The sequence below is a fragment of the Heloderma suspectum genome, chromosome 1, assembly GCF_057233095.1.
Source record: "Heloderma suspectum isolate Gila_16-S chromosome 1, 16-S_ref, whole genome shotgun sequence".
NCBI lineage: Eukaryota > Metazoa > Chordata > Lepidosauria > Squamata > Helodermatidae > Heloderma > Heloderma suspectum.
This window is the reverse complement of record NC_139458.1, coordinates 175,410,241-175,426,073: the sequence shown is the minus strand read 5'-3', so window position 1 is coordinate 175,426,073 and position 15,833 is coordinate 175,410,241. Positions and strand designations below refer to the sequence as shown.

At 46.0% G+C, this 15,833-nt stretch overlaps 1 protein-coding gene across 2 annotated transcripts in view; it reads right to left on the bottom strand.

Annotated features, from left to right (window-relative positions):
* GALNT13 (polypeptide N-acetylgalactosaminyltransferase 13) overlaps positions 1-15,833 on the bottom strand; it is a 328,615-nt gene that overhangs the window by 291,168 nt on the left and 21,614 nt on the right. The window lies entirely within an intron of this gene.

Below are 15,833 nucleotides of genomic sequence, written 5' to 3'. Positions count from 1 at the left end.
CATTGTCTCAAACGAAATTGCATTCTTATCTACATCACAAGTCCCCTCACCCCGCATCCGGCTTGCCTGGCCGTGGGGGGGGGATGTTGCAGGTGGGGGAAGGGCGGGACAAGATCGAAGGCCATTTGCCCTCGCTCCCAATGTCCAGGTGGGGTGGGGGCTGAGCCAGCCGATATTTAGGCTTCCCCACCCCCTTTCCTCATTCATTCTGGCTTTTCTGGCTGGCTCAGCAGCAGCAGCAGCGTGGAGGAGGAGGCGGTGGTGCTCGGCAGCGGCATTGAGGAGGAAGCGATGCTCCAGCGAGCCACAGGAGGGTGCCAACCACTCTTAGGGCAGGCTGTTTTTGTTTGTTTGTTTGTTTTTGTTTGTTTTTTCCCAGGACCTCGTGGGGCCATCACTCTCAAGTGGGGGGAGGGAGTAGTTCCCTGCATCCCCCCCGCTTGCCCCTAGGGCCGCTGACTGCAGCAGCTGACCCTGCAGGCCCTCGCCATGCCTATCGAGGGGGGGGGAGTTTCCCATGGCCCGTACGGCCCGGATTCTGCTGCGCTTTGCAGCGGGCGGCTGCAGCACTGCCTTGCTGGCCCAGCAGTGGGATTTTCACCAAGCTCGCTCCCTCCAGGCTTCCTGCGCCTTCTGTGGAGCCCCATTTTGCCCAACGAGGGAGTTTTTCCTTGCCCCGAGCAGCCTGGAATTGCCACCTTTCTCGGTGGCGGCGACGGCCTCCCGCTCCAACTGGAAGAGGGGGGAGTTTTCTCCCGCCTCGCCCGAATTGCCGCCTTTTCGCGGGCTTTTTCCTGCGCCTCAGAGCAGCCCATTTGCCGCTGACTGAGGCCCCTGTATTGCTGCCTTTCTTGGGGGGATTTTTCCCATGCCCCACAGTGGCCCATTTAGCTGCCATTTGCGGTGCCTGAATTGCCTCTTCATCATTTTCCTCCTCCCCAGAGCGGCCTGTTTGGCCGAGGATGGCGACGGCGGCAGTGTGGCCTTACTGTCTCAGGGAGGTAGGGGAGTGTTCCCGCACCCTGGAGTGGCTGCAGCCAACGGGGGTTCATTCCCTGAGGGTTCTTCCCATTTTGCGGGTAGTGTGGCCTGTTTGGCCAATATAGCAGGTCGGCCTACCAGCTAGCAATCACCCCTGAGTAGCATGGCCTTGCTGCGCTACGGGCACTTCCTGCACCTCCAGTGAGGCCCTTAGGGCTGGGGATTTCAGTGGGCAGCAGCTAAGTGGCCTTGCTGCCCCTGCAGAGGGAAGGGGAGTTTTCAGTGCTACGAAGCAGCCTGAATTGCATTTGCTGTGGGTGGCAGCAGAGCGGCCTTGCCAGCCCAGAGAGGGGTGGGGGGGTTCACCCATGCCTCCTGAACGGCCTGCAGTGCAGTACTACTACTACTACTACTACTACTAATAATAATAATAATAAGCATGTGGCGGAGTTCTTTCCCCACACCTCCAAGCAATCAGTCAAAGGGCCGGATGTGCCCTATCTTGCCTGATCTCAGAAGCTAAGCGGGGTCAGCCCTGGTTTGTACTTGGCTGGGTGACCGCCTGGGAATCAGGCTTCCCGCATTTAGCAGGGGGCTGGTCCCAATGGTCTTGTAGGCTCCTTCCAACCCTATGATTCTATGATCTTTGGTGGCCTTGCCTACCCAGCATCTTTTGTATTTAGATGGGAAGAGGAGGAGGAGGAGACCAAAAAAGAAAGAAAGAAAGGGAAAAAAGTGCCAAGTTGTATCTAGGATATTCAGCTATCATTTTCTGCATGGGAAGTGCACGTATTTTGTTTGTTATTAGTCTCTCCCTCTCTTCCAGAGAGATCTTTTAGACGATCTCTGGAAGAAGAGATAAGGGCTTTCTTTTATTTGGCCAAATGAATACATAGCATCAGGGCTATGCACTGTGAGCAGATTTCTTCCTTTCTCACCCTCATAGGAAGGAATGGGGACATGTGCATGTGGCCCCATTGCTGCAGGGGAAGTTGTGTTTGGGTGGGGAGGTGAAGACATAGATCCCCCTCTACAATTCAAAGGGTTGTTTCCATCCATTCCCACCCCACATAGAACGTCTCCTTTCTGTGGGGAGGCAGCTTCGAATTGTGGTCTTAATTTATCAGGTCAGAGTGCAAGGTCCATAGACGGGGAGGAAAAGGGACAAAAGGAAATGAGAAGAAAAGTGAGCAGGGGGGAAGGGGGAAGGCCCTCCGCCTTGCCTAAGTTTCAGACTCGGGCCTTGGAGCATCTCACAGAGCCCCCTTATTGTTAACAAAGTCTGGGGCTTGATACCCAGCTTCCCTGGGTAGGGCATAGTGAGAATCTTGACTCACGCCCCTGGTAGAGCCATTGCCAACCCCCGTGAGGGGAGACCGGTAGCTATGTGGGTTTGGGGTTCTCCTGTTTTCACACCTCCCTGGCAGCTTAGAGTACCAGCTCAGTGCAGTGGTTAAAGTGCCATAATGGGACTTGGAGATAGGGGTTCTAGTCCCCACTTGGCCGTAAAACTCACTGTGTGACTTTAGGCCAATCCCTGGCTCTCTGTGTAACCCGCCTCACTGGGTTGATGATTGTAAGGGTTGTTCTTTGTTCATATTGCGAGGCAGCAGCTTTAGCATTCACTCCAAGGGCATGCTCGGGAGGAACAGGTAGCTTCTGCTTTGCTGAAGCTAAACAAGGTTGCCCCCCCCCACCTTTTTTGTTTACTCCACAGTCAGTGGCAGGAGTCTGTGCCAATTCAGCTAACTGGTTAAATTTATTAAGGTTACAACTGTGCAGTAACACGGGAGGTATGAAACACTACCCGGTTAGGGTCAATGTATAGGATCATCTGGTGCATAGTGCCACGCCCAAGGGCTGCCCTATGATCTCTTGAAATCCCGTTTTTCAAAATTCTCTTATACACAGCATTGCCCATGCAGGCTGATTCAAGGCTTTACATCCATTCTTAAATTCCTTGTGTGTGAGCGGCAGGCCTCCATTCAGGTTATTAAACCACAGTCCTCCCGCAATCCGATCCTTATGGATCGGGTAGTAGTATTGAATTTGCAACACCTCCTGCGTAACGCCTGTTTTTCTCATGAGGCATACAAACAGCAAATTGAGCACCAGTGCCAATGTTTCACCTGGACGCTGGAAATTCCAGAAACCACGCTAAGAGGCTCTCGTTGAGTGTTGTGTATTTAAGTAGTGTAAGCCATGCTGCACTTCATGTCTCACATGACAAGGGCCTTCTGTACCTGGGTTGATAGGGAGCCCTGGGGTGTTGCTCTCTCATTCAGCTGCAACAGTTGCAGTCCTCCCGGTAGTTTACAGTTATGGTCTTGTGTCCATTCCTAAAGTGTGGACCTTACTGCTCGGCATCTCTTTTCTTGTCCTTACAGTTATTTATTTATTTTTCTTTGATCAATGTATTGGACATCAACCCGTGCGCACGCGTTCTCATGTCCGGACACAGCATGTTGTTTCGAGCTGGTCGTAGCGCATATACGTCAGGCTGCAGCTCCCGGAGCAACCTGTTCCATGGTGCATGTGTTCGCGGATTGACCGGCGCAGCAATCAATTTTCAAAAGCCCATGAAAGGGACTGCCCAGACTATTGGGGCAGGCTTGCTGCACTGGCCTTCTTGGCTAATGATGAAGGGTGTGGCCGACAACACTGCTGACTGCCTGGTCAGGCAGGTGCTTCAGGGTTGGTCTCGGGGATCCCTGGTGCCTCCAGACTCCAGAGCCCTTCTGCTGCCAGACATATTGCTGGGTTCATGGGCTCTGTGACCTTTGGTTACCTCACCACACGAGGCTTGGCAGTTTAGTGATGTGCAATTTCCCCAGCAGGTGGTCTTTATTCTGCTGAGGAAGTCCAAAACCGACCAGGTCGGGAGTGGGGTTAGCGTGTCGCTGTTCCCAGCCATGGTGCTGGACCTTCATCCAGTCACCACCCTGGGGGCCTTTTCTCTAGGTCTGGAGGAGTCTCTCCGGCCCTTTCTTCTGCCTTAGTGACTCCTCTCCCCTGACCAAACATCAATTCTGGGTAGTCACTCTGTGGCCTTGAAGGTGTTGGGCTTGCGCTGTGTCTCTGGGGCTCACATCAGACAAAGTGCAGGCTGTCGGCAGGTGGAGCTCCAAGGCGTATTGGGCCTCCGCAAGGCCCCTACTGGGCCTTTTCGGACATGAGGACGCTGGTTTTCACATGTTTGTCTCTTGTTCTTTCAGATGTCCGGAGTGCGAGGGAACCGGTATGCGTGCTGATCTGGGGGCACAGCATGGTTCTCTGGGCTAGTCAGAGTGCCTCCTCAAGTGGCAGAGCCTAACTGGGGCTCAGCCGGTGTGCCACCATCCAGTGGTTGTGCAGACGTGGCATGTGTTGGTGCGCCTCCTGTCCACGTTCTTCCAGCAAGGGCTGGTGAAGGTTCCCCCGCAGATTCTGGTTCTGCACATGGGGGGAACAATTTATGCCTGCTGAAGGGCAAGGCCCTGATTCTTCAAGCCTGAGATTTACAGCTGATTCGGTGTCGCTGGCACAGAATTGCCATCATTGGGTCCATCCTGCTGCCGAGAGGGGCATGGAATGACGGTTGGGATCCCTGAAGATGGTGGTCATCTCTGACCTAGGCAATGTTTTCTTGTTGGAGTACCTGCGAAGGGGCATCATGGAGTGTTTTGCTGCGTAGGTTGGGGGGAGGGTGACTAAGCAGAGGCTTGTCGCCCTCCTGTGGCGGTTCCGGGTGGGCACTCCACTGGGGGAGAGGACAGGTGAGCATTCGTGGGCACCATTTCAGGTGACTGGTAAGGCCCGAGGCTCTCAGCTACGGGTTTTGTGGCCCCGAGTTGGGAGATAAGGCTTACCTCTGAGGCTGACCCTCCTCACCTACTCGGGTTCTGTGGCTCGAGGGGTGGTGACAGGGGAAGGTCTCCCAGCCCGGAATTGGGTGGATTGATCTGCAGGGTGGCTACAGTAGATGCCATGCCTCAGACGACAAATGCCTCACTCTATACCTGTCATGATTACTTGTTTTCTATGTGCCCGCCGGTGCTTCCTTCGCAGATTGTAATATGTCAATAAATGTGGCCCAGTTTTATCCCAACTCTATTTGTGTTGTCTCGTCATTTCTCCCCCCTATGCACCCACAACTGGCCATTTTTAGATTTCACCCTGGAGTTTCTATAAAGAGACAACTGGAACCAGGCATTCTGCAGAAAATTCATACCCCTAAACTTGGGGTCAGATTTCCCGAGAGGGTTGGATACAGATTTACAGCATATATAGTGAAGTTGGCAGAAGTGGACTTCTCCCACTGCCTCCTCTCCATGGCAGCCCCTCCAGCCCCCCACAAATGCTACACAGAGGGTCTGAGGACCCTGTTGAATGCTTCTGGATCCATCTTTGTCACTGGAGGCCCAGGTGACCTTAGTGGCCTGGAGCACCTATTGCCAACTTCAGCTGGTGCACCAACTATACCCATTCCTGGATAGGCATAGCCTATCCCAGGGTAGGCAACCTTTTTGAGCCCACAGGCACATTCGGGGGAGGGGGGGAGGGGGGGAGGGGGGGAGGGGGGGAGGGATTCCCTCTTCTCTTACCCCATTCCCCTTACCTGGATTCCCTCTTTTCTTGCTCCCACTACTTCTTTTTTATCCCCCATCCCACTGCTTCTACCCCACCCCCACCGTCACCTACCACCACGCTTCTCCTCTTCTTCTGCTTGGGATTAACGTTGCTACTACCCCCACCTAGCCTGCCCTCAGTTCTTTAAAATCTAAAAGACTTGGACAAATAAAAAGGTCTTCACCTGGCACCAAAGAGATGATCAAACTCAGCATGAGGCAAGTCTCCGTCAGGAGAACATTCTTGAGTCAGGGCATCACAACTGAGAAGGGCACTCATTATGCACCTCACTTCTGAGATCAGAAGGATCCAAAGAAGGACCTCCACGCATGATAATGTTTTCTCCAGCTCAGAAAATGATATACTTGACATTTGAGAATGTTCAGCTCTAAGGTAATTCTGCTGAAGTCAGTGTGTCTCATTGCAGAGTGTTTCAACAGTGGAAGTGCAGTTCAATTTTTTCCTCCAAAAACAAGTTTAAAGACACTGTAGCAGCAACACATACATACAGTCTTCAGTATTTCTGACATACAAAATGCTCAATTCATTAATGCCTTGAGCAGCCAAACAGATCAATATTCCACCACATCTAACAGTGCTTACTTACTAGGATAAGTAGAGTTATGTTTTCATTTTCACCACTGTAAATGGATCATAAAGTTTTATCAGTAGTGTAATAACCACTCTGTAAGCCTATCACTTTGATTCTTAATGTTACACTTGTCTAAACTGATAAAATACTATGAATGTGTTTTCTCCAGAGGATGCCAGGGAACTGCGATAAGACACCGTTAATTTCTTCATTTCTTAGAGCTGGAATCGCTTTGAAAGAGCATCAAGTAGATATAGGAGCATTTCAAATCTCTCAGTCATGAGATAATAATAGTCTGTCTTTCACAGTATGGAGTGGTGCTGGTGAGGGCATTTGTACAGTTATGGTTTTCTTGAAAAAACTGATAGTGTAATCAGGATTTCTTTTAATGCTATCTCAGGGATAGAAAAATATCAGACAGCTGTCAAAAATGCAACTAAAAATGTAATGGTAGCATTCAACAGTTTAGCAAGGGCTCCATGCTCGTCTCCAAATCCAGCTACAGCTAATTAATAGTGTAAAAGATGACATAGTCTCTCAAGAGAGAAAACTAAGATGCTTCACATTTCACAGCAAATAATGGGGAGCTAAGGGAACCCTTCCCTTTGGTTCTCTCACTTTAGTCTTCGATTTCTATTTCATCACAAAGCACTAAGATCAAGTGTTGAGCAAGTCTTAAATCCTACAGACTTCAATAGGATTGCAGCCATAAAATCAGTTCACCTAGAACAACCACCCTTTAAATCTCATTAAACCATCCTTGCCCCAAGGAGCTCAGGACAGAGTACATGGGATTATCCCAATTTTATCCTTATATCAAGTCAGTGAGATAGAGCAGGTCAAGAGCTATTTAACCAAGACTACCCAAGGATTTGAACTGAGGTCTCCCAGCCTAACATTTTACCCACTACACCACAATGTCTGTAGTACAGTTCTAATACAGGTAGTGGGATGGAAGGGATAATGGGAGTTGTACACCAAAACATCTGGAGGACCACAAGTTGCCCACCCTTGATCTATGGTCCCACAGAGTCTTGATTATTTTTGTTACAAATTAATACAGCTAACCCTCTGGACTTTCAGTACAACATTGGACTGATATGTTGATCTGGGGCTTGCTTAAAGCTAGATCCTTATCTGAAGATAAGGTTAAAAACAACTGTGTCATGGCTTAAGGAGGAAGAATAAAATGGAACCAATAATGGGAAGAAGTCTTTGAATTTTTATATAACCACATGTATTGATACATATAGAACATCCTTCTTTCCATTTTAAACACAAAAACGGTATTGGTAAAATAGTACATCAATGACATATAGATGGATGAACAATGACAGAATACCAAAAACTTTCAGATGTTTCGTTCCAAGCCACTTAGAAAGAATGCAATTCAAAGGCTAGTTAAACCTTCTGCTAGATTATGCTACTGGGTCTCCACCTCCCCAAATACTCTTGATACAGCAGTCTAGAACCATCTAAAGTTCAGGCCAGCATCAACATGGAGAACATAAGGCTGAACTGGTTCTTCAAAAGCAAACACTGGAGCACAGGTCAATTTATCTAGAATGCTATGGAAATTATTTTTACTTTCTTAGGTCCAGGGGTTTCTAAAAGGCTCCTATTCCTTACGACAGACAATACCCAGTTCAAGATGTGCAGGCTTCCCCTTAGGAACATAGCCTGGGGTCATGTGATACTCTCATGCAGTTACAGAAAGACATCCTTCTACAAATCTCATCAAGGGCTGGTGTCCTCTCCATTTTGGAGTTCAAACTTGGGGGAGCATTTCAGGTGAATCCCAGAACAGGGACCGGGGGTGGCACAAAGGGCTTCACCACCCTAGGCTTTTTATCCTGCAACTTACCAGGGCTTTTGTTTCCAGTTTCTTTGCAGGATTAAGATCGGCTCCTTAACACGAGCAGATGCGTGCTTTGTATGGGAACTTCCTTTCTTGGCAAGTTCCCTATATTTTATTTTACAGCCACTAGATTGCACTGTGGTTATAGCATAACTGCACAATTTCACACAGCCAGTATATCGGATTAACGTTCCTTATTGGGTTAGCTCCAATCTTTTTAAAAAAAGTGGGATAAAGGTCAGAAAGCATGGGAGACACTCTGGTGGTTGATGATGTCATGTAAAGGATCCGTCAATTTCCATGAGTGACCAATAACGAGCGTGCAATAAAAGCCTCATACAGAAACGCTCCAAGTGATTCTCATCCATTTTAGGGGGGTGTTGGCTTACAATGATAGTGCAGTAGCCTTTGTTCCCCACTACTTTTTTTGGAAAAACTTTTAAAAGCTGTCTTTCAAACATGATGTGCCCTTCCAAACTATGCTCCCCTTCAGTAGTGCTTGCCCCATATGTTTTACTGAAGTCTGGCAAAGTTGACACTTATCTGGAGACACCTTCATTTCACACACTTCTAAAATGGTGAAGAACTTCAATTAATATTCTTTATGGATATTTTCAGATTAGACTTTGTTTTACAACACTGGATCAGGTTAGGGGAAGGCAATCTCAGACCACTGACTCAGCTGGAACAAGTATGAGTTCATAGAGCAAAAAAGTCATTATCTGAGGTATAAACTATCTTATGGAATATGAAGAATGAATAACCAAGATGTATCAATAAGTAGAACACAGACCTTAATCAGAGGTGTCTATAGGGATATGGAATTCCCTCTGGAAACAGGTGGATCAATATGGAATAGATATTTCTCTGAAAGAAAATTATGTAAAAATCTGGGTACAGTGGTATGTAACACAAGTGGGAATTGCAACTATTCATCAGGTGTATTCTGAGATGTGCTACAAATATAACAGAGAGAGAGGGGTGATTTTTACAAATTTGGGCCAAATTTGGGCTCCAAGGCTTCACCCATCACTTTGCATGTAGGGCCTACCAACATGTAGAATACAATCAAGGCCAGAAATACTGGAATAAGGATAACTGTTTTGGCAGTTGGCCTCTGTAAACCACCACATTGAAGTGGAAAGGAAACACACCCAGATGGGAGCGAAGTCAGGACTTTCCGCTGTAATTCAAGGGTTTTGACAAAAGTGGGGCACTAACCCTTCAGGAAGTACAGCCAGCGGCATACACACACACCCATCATTGGTGGCTTATAAATAATGGAACGAATGGCCGACAAGCAGCTGCATGGCCAAGTGTGGCCTGTTTCCTGGGTACCCCATGACCAATCAAGCAGATAAAAGGCCTGGAGGTGGTTCTGACTGTTACACTGGCATTTGGTAGCTGTTCACTGGAACTCCCAACATGAGGTCCAAAGAGGTGTCCATGCGAGTGAAGGACGCCATCATTAGGCTGAGGAAACAAAATAAACCCATCAGACAGATAGCAAAAACAGTGGGAGTGGCCAATACAACAGTTTGGAACATCCTGAAAAAGAAGGAATTAACGGGCAAGCTCAGCAACAGCAAAAGGTCTGGAAGACCACGGAAGACAACTAAAGTAGATGACTGCAGAATTCTGCTCATGGTGAAGAGGAACCCTTTCACAACATCTAGCCAGGTCAAGAACACTCTTGAGGAGGTAGGCATGTCAGTGTCAACAGCTACAGTCAAGAGACGGCTTTATGAATGTAAATAAAGAGGCTTCACAACAAGATGCACAACAAGATTCATTGGTAACGCTCAAGAACAGACAGGCCAGATTAGCTTTTGCCAGCAAACACCTTAAAAAGCCTGTCCAGTTCTGGAATAAGATTCTTTGGACTGATGAAACCAAGATTAACTTGTACCAGAATGATGGGAACAGAAAAGTATGGAGAAGGAAAGAAACAGCTCATGATCCAAAGCATACCACATCATCTGTCAAACATGGTGGAGGCAGTGTTATGGCATGGGCATGTATGGCTGCCAATGGAACCAGGGCGCTGGCGTTTATTGATGACCTGACTGCTGATAAAAGCAGCACTATGAATTCTGAAGTGTATAGGGCTATACTTTCTGCTCAGATTCAGCCAAATGCTGCCAAACTGATAGGACGCCGCTTCATATTGCAGATGGATAATGACCCAAAACATCCAGCAAAAGCTACCCAAGAGTTTCTCAAGGCAAAGAAGTGGGATGTTCTCCAATGGCCAAGTCAGTCACCTGCTCTCAACCCAATAGAGCATGCTTTTCACTGACTGAAGACAAGACTGAAGGCAGAAAGACCCACAAACAAGCAGCAGCTGAAGGCAGCTGCAGTAAAGGCCTGGCAAAGCATCTCAAGGGAGGAAACTCAGCATTTGGTCATGTCCATGGGTTCCAGACTTCAGGCAGTCATTGACTGCAAAGGATTTTCATCCAGGTATTAAAGGAGATCCTTAAGTTTGAAATGTTGTTGGTTTGTTCCAACATCACTTATGAGCCACCAACGATGGGGGGGGGGGGTGTATGCCACTGGCTGTCCTTCCTGAATGGTTAGTGCCCCACTTTTGTCAAACCCCTTGAATTACAGCTGAAAGTCCTAACTTCGCTCCCATCTGGGTGTGTTTCCTTTCAACTTCAATGTGGTGCTGAAGAGGCCACTTGCCACAACAGGTATCCTTGTTCTAATATTTCTGGCCTTGACCGTAGATTAGCTAGAGATTTACTTAACAGACAAGTTTCATTTTAGCAACATTAATACCTCAGAGTAACAGACGTAAGTATGTATAAAAGGCCTGAAAGTTATATACTGCATGAAAAGCAAACTGCATGAAAGCTACTTTTTCATCATGAAATCCTACATAGCAGCTATTTGTGTATCAGTCCAGGAGCCAAGTAAGACTTGTGTAATATTTGTCACAAAAATGAAATCACTATTTTGAAATTCCATTTACCAAGATGATTGTGGCAGGATTTCTGAGTCATGTAAATATTTTCCATTCTATCCACTATATTCGTATAGCATGTTATTAAAGATATTTGCTATTACTGATATTCCAAAGAGCCCAAATGATATGGTGGTTAGACAGACAAACATGCTGCTTTGGAAATCACTAAAATGAATGCTTCGTTCTCTAAACTTGGCCACAGCCCCAAACATAGTACAGTTTCCAAATGTTTCATTCACACATCACAGCTCATTTCTCTTCACAGGCAGACATACATTAGCAATTTGAATTTTATGTTAGTGTACATTGAAAAAAATTGTCAAAAACTATTTCTACACAACATCGTGTCCCCCATTCACGGTACTCGCAAAGCAATGACATTTCTTGATAGATACAAGACATGCCTGTATAAAAATCTTCCCGTCTTTTAAAACATTTTGGCAGCTATTACAAACTGATTCCAAACAGATTCCAATTTGTCATCATCGAGCCAAATCGAAGCACTAAAAGCTTAATCCTACACACATTTAGTCAAATGTTCCACTGAGTTCAATGGGACATACTCCCAGGTAAGTGGGTATTATACCCATGTACTTTGGCTTACTTCTGAGAAGACATGTCTAGGAATCCATTGTAAGGTCTTTGGCTGAAGAACAAGTGTATCAACTCACAGCACTTACTTCTACTGTATAGGTTTCTCTCTCCCTCCCATCTATTATTTGCAGCTCAGATCGTAAGACATGCTACAAACAAACTCAATGTTTCAGCATGGGATAGGCCAGCCTTCCCCAACCTGGTACCCTCCAGATCAGGGGTCCCCAATCCTTTTGGACCCTTGGGCACACTTGGGAATTTGAGAAACTGCTGTGGGGACCACCACAAAATGAATCCCAGGGAGGATAGAATTATAGAATAGTAGGGTTGGAAGGGGCCTACAAGACCATCGAGTCCAATCCCCTGCTCAGTGCAGGATGTGGCTAATCACATGGTGAAGGCCTGGCTAGTCAAAAGTGAGCTAAAGAGTGGCTGGGGAGAGAAACTGTGAGACTGGAGACTGGGGGGGAGGGAAAACAGCAAGGCAAAAGGGCAGAGAAAGAGCAAGGCAAGAGGCTAGGAGGGAGAGAAAGTGTGGGCTAAAGACAAGGGGGAATAGAGAGGCTAGCAGTGGGAAGGAGGGAGAAAGAGCAAGGCAAATGGGTAGAGGGGGGTGAAAGAGCAAGGCTAGAGGCTAGAAAGAAAGAGAAAGAGAAGACTGCCCTAACATTTTCCAAGGTTTTTCTTAAAACAATTTTTTTTGAAGGAGGCAGAGAGGGGAGACACCACTTTGGGGACCCCTGCTCCAGATGGTTTGCACTTCAATCCCCATTGTTGTTGTTCAGTCGTTCAGTCCTGTCCGACTCTTCGTGACCCCATGGACCATAGCACGCCAGGCCTTCCTGTCCTGCGCTCTCTCCCGGAGTGTGCTCAAGTCTATATTCATTGCATCGGTGATGCTATCTAGCCATCTCATCCTCTGCCGTCCCCTCCTCCTTTTGCCTTCAATCCTTCCCAGCATCAGGGTCTTTTCCAGGGAGTTTTCTCTTCGCATTAGGGGGTCAAAATATTTGAGCTTCAGCTTCAGGGTCTGTCCTTCCAATGAGCACTCAGAGTTGATTTCCTGTAGGATTGACTGATTTGACCTCCTTGCAGTCCAGGGGACTCGTAAGAATCTTCTCCAACACCACAGTTCAAAAGCATCAATTCTTCGGCGCTCAGCCTTCCTTATAGTCCAGCTCTCACAGCCATACGTTGCTACTGGGAAAACCATAGTTTTGATTATACGAACCTTTGTTGGCAAGGTGATGTCTCTGCTTCTTACTATGCTGTCTAGGTTGGCCATAGCTTTCCTCCCAAGGAGCAAGCATCTTTTAAATTCATGGCTACAGTCACCGTCTGCGGTGATCTTGGAGGCCAAGAAAATAACATCTGTCACTGCTTCCATTTCTTCCCCTTCTATATGCCAGGAAGTGATGGGGCCAGATGCCATGATCTTCGTTTTGTTAATGTTGAGTTTCAAACCAGCTTTTGCACTCTCCACTTTCACCCTCAACAAGAGGCTCTTTAGATCCTCTTTGCTTTCTGCCATTAGGGTGGTATTGTCTGCGTATCTGAGGTAGTTGATAATTCTCACGGCAATCTTAATTCCGACCTATAAGTCATCCAACCCAGCGTTTCTCATGATGTACTCTGCATATAAATTAAGTAAGCAGGGTGACAATATACAGCCTTGGCGTACTCCTTTCCCAATTTTGAACCAATCAGTTGTTCCATGTCCGGTTCTTACTGTTGCTTCTTGACCCTCGTACAGGTTTCTCAGGAGACAGGTGAGGTTGTCTGGTACTCCCATCTCTTTAAGAATTTGCCACAGTTTGTTGTGATCCACACAATCAAAGGCTTTAGCGTAGTCAATGAAGCAGAAATAGACGTTTTTCTGGAATTCTCTTGCTTTCTCCATGATCCAACGAATGTTGGGGATTTGATCTCTAGTTCCTCTGCCTCTTCGAAACCCAGCTTGTACGTCCCTGGCCAAAATGGCTAATGGTCAAGAATTCTGAGAACTGTTGTCCAAAACATCCGGATGGCACCAGGCTGTGGAAGGCTGGGATAGGGCATTCTGGAGAGCCACTCCCAATCAGTACAGATCAGCAGTAGGCAAACCTTTTAGTCTGTGGGCACATGTGGCAATTTGATAAACTGTCATGGACACCACCACAAGATGGCTACCGTGGGAGACATAGCTAAGGCCAAGTAACCTGCCCAAAAGACTTGAGTACAAGGCAGTGGTGGGGTCTGAATGCCAACACACTAAACAACTCCTTTGAACCCATAGTTTTCAGCACCAGCAAAAACTTATTTCAGAGCAATCCCTGCTGACAGTAAGAGAACGTGTTAAATTTTTTTTTTTTTTTTAAGTGAGAAGGGTAGGCACATTGGTGGGCAGTAAGAAAGATGTTTGCATTCATGCCCATGGGCACCACACACTGCCTACCCTTGGTGCAGACAATACTCAGCTAGATGGAATAGCAGTCTGACTCAGTATAAGGCAGTTTCCTATTTTCCTATTGATATAAGTCCCAAATCTCTATGAAAATATCTTGAAGGAAATTGTCACCATGAACATGAGACCCACCCACTGGCATGTATAAAAATGTATTTTTAAGAAGAACATTAAAGGGCTGGCAATTCAAATAAAATGGCCCTCTACAGACAATCATATTCTATTTTCATAATAGATGGAAGCTTGCCCTGTGGACAGGAGTGTACCCTCTGGCACAGTGGCCTAGAAAACAACTGAAGACCTACTGACACTGACAGCAGATGCCACCACCAAAGCATAAAGTTTCCTAACAAAACAGAATAGGAACTGCATTGCTTAAATATTACATTATTTTTGTAATAAACCACTTAGCAAAGATCTGTTTAAAATATGAATAAGAATCCACTTCATTTACTAGTTTAAGGTAAAGCCTTTTCCACTATAGCACTTAATATTTAGATCTCTCACAGTGAAATCCTATACATTTCTACTCAGAAGTAAGGCCCATTGAATGGGGTTACTTCCAGGTACAGGAATGCATACTCTGGAACATACAAGTTCAATGCAATAGTAAAAATAAGCTTTAAAAGGACTAAAAAAGCAGACACACTAAACTGTTTATTTCCCTGTCCTTCCCCAGAACCGAGACATTTTTGCTGAACCTTGCCTTTGGCAACCGAGCAGGCTGGATCAGTTCAAGAGATGACAAACTGATCATTCCATGCTGAAACAATCTATCAGGCACTTCAGCTTTTAGCAGAGGCAGCAACTTGATACAGCTACAAACAATACAAAACGGTAGGGGGGACTGATTTCTTCTCAGGTTTGGCCTACAAATCAGTGAATCAACTGAAGCGAGCATTTATTCTAAAATGGATAGGCCGTTGAATTCTCCTTCTCCTGTACACATTTCAAGGATATTATAAATGCAGTAGTTAAATGAGGACAGTTAAAAGCAACTTGTCTTAATCCCATTAGAGGCTGCCTCCTTTTTATAAACTCTATATTAAGAGTTGGGAAGATCAATTGATCCTGACTTGTTTATTAATAAATCTTACTTCCACTTTAGCTTGCAACTTGTCCAATTACTTTTTGGTATTCATTGATTAAACTTATTTCCTAATTACCATAGCTTACATTTGTTCCTCATGTTTCATAGAAACCATTCAGAATTCCTGATACCCAAGAATTCAACTGTGCTTACTCGGCTACTTGAATCAAGCACTAACACTCATTTCTGCAGCTAAATGTATAAGTAACTTTCTAAAAAAGGTTTATGTTAACGAAGTTGATAAAAAGAAATGTACTGCTCCATTAAATGTGCTGCTTTCTAGAACTTTACTAAGTGTTTAAAAATATGCCCTGTTCAGAACAACAGTGTTAAAGCATGAAGTAAGCAAGCATTCGGGGGGGGGGGGGGGGAGTCTTTTGAACAGCGATTGCTTCTGTGCAATTGTTGTTTCTTAAAGTTGACCTATACTTGGTCTGTAGGAAAAATCTTTATTACATTAACTAAGGTTAAGAGCAGAGTTAACTGAACATCAACCAAAAACAAACCAACTGTAGTAAGTACCTTAATTCATCTGTGTCCAACAATATCTTTAACTTAGGAAATAACGCTCTCTCCCCAAGGGCATAAATTTATCAAACAGTAATGTAATCTTACACATTTTGTGTCCTTCTAGGTTATCATTAGTGAATGACCAAACTGAGACTTGAAACAACTTGAAGAGTTGCTGCTGTTTTG